This window comes from Aplysia californica, unplaced genomic scaffold (genome assembly GCF_000002075.1).
Source record: "Aplysia californica isolate F4 #8 unplaced genomic scaffold, AplCal3.0 scaffold00553, whole genome shotgun sequence".
In the NCBI taxonomy this organism is placed as follows: domain Eukaryota; kingdom Metazoa; phylum Mollusca; class Gastropoda; order Aplysiida; family Aplysiidae; genus Aplysia; species Aplysia californica.
Window position 1 is genome coordinate 60,874 of NW_004797823.1, and position 1,487 is coordinate 62,360.

The window sequence follows — 1,487 nt, forward strand, 5'->3', positions numbered from 1 at the left end:
AGATTCTTGTGTGATATCTACAGGCCCTATCTGGTCCCATTTCACTTTGATTACCCTGTCAAACAAGTCAGCCTTCGCCCCTGGTGATCACCCATTGGGAGACTGAGCCCAAGGGAAACGTTAAAGTTTACACTAGAAAAGGGGACATTTCTGGCCTAGAGGTTAAGGTGTTCGCCTCTCATTCAAAGGTCCCGGGTTCGAATCCGGGTAGCGACCGAAAAATTTTCTTCTCTAAAAATCTTCTCCCCCCCCCTCCCCTTTCCTGCTCTCTAGCAATGTTCTGTCGTCTACTTTCGCTTCCACTTTCTGCCCTCACCCCTCTCATCTCCTTCGCCTCCTCCTATGGGCTCCTGACTCTTTCTGTAGCCTCTCTAATACTAGTTCTACTCCTTGGTTCCTTACTGCTGTTTTTCAGCCACTTCTGGTAGGAAATATCTACACCTAGCTTAATCGGACAAGGGCGAAAAATCTCATCTCGGAGGTCCTTCGTGCAAGTTGTGCACGTTAAAGATCCCTTGGTGGTCCAAAATCGATTTATAAGAGTAGGCTTCGGCCGCCACCTGGGCAAAATTCAAAATTTGCTACCAATTGAAAATGTTTAATGTGTCCCGCGCGCTCATACGACCTTATGCAGTTGCGAGCGCCGTAAAGCACTTACAAAAAAAGCAAACAAAAAGCCTAGAAAAATCATTCGTAGCACTATCAGGATTTGATCCCCAAACGTGTACAAATAGGCTGTTGAGGCTTGTAACCTACAGCTCCACCGCAGTTATTGACGGGCTGAACAAAGCTATTATCGACTCCAGAAGAAGAGCCAGTGGACCAAAGTACAGAAATGTCCTCCCTGCCCTCAACTGCTTTCAATGTTGGGGGATCCAGGTTTGTCCGCGATTGCGTAATACGACATGTAGTCGACTGATTTCTAGAAAAATCTTGATCCAGGTTTGTTTGCTGGGCCGTGTTGGTATCGATATCAAATCTGAAAAATTGAAATTGACCCGACTTCTTGATTTTCGTGGTATAGAGTGACAGCGGTCAATGTAAGCTTTCAGCTACGGCCTCTCTCTCTCTCTCTCTCTCTCTCTCTCTCTCTCTCTCTCTCTCTCTCTCTCTCTCTCTCTCTATATCTCTTTCTCTCTCTCTAACTTCATGGCGGAGAGAGGCTGTGTTCCCTTTGCAATGCCATACTATACAAAAAAAACTATACCGTTCCAACAAAGTACGAATAAATATGTCTGAATCTACCTAAAAATCATTACCCTTAGCGAACCTCAATAACATCCCCTCTCGCACCAAGTCTTCGCTTGACTTGATTACTCTGCACTGTGGCTACTTTGCTGGTGTTAGCGTTTTTGGGTCGGAGGTGGTTGGGGCGTGGGTGGGGGTGGGGGAAGAGTCCTGCTTGTAGAAGCAGACGAGACACTTGCCCCCCAATTCTTCTTCTTCTTCTTCTTCTTCTTCTTCTTCTTCTTCTTCTTCTTCTTCTT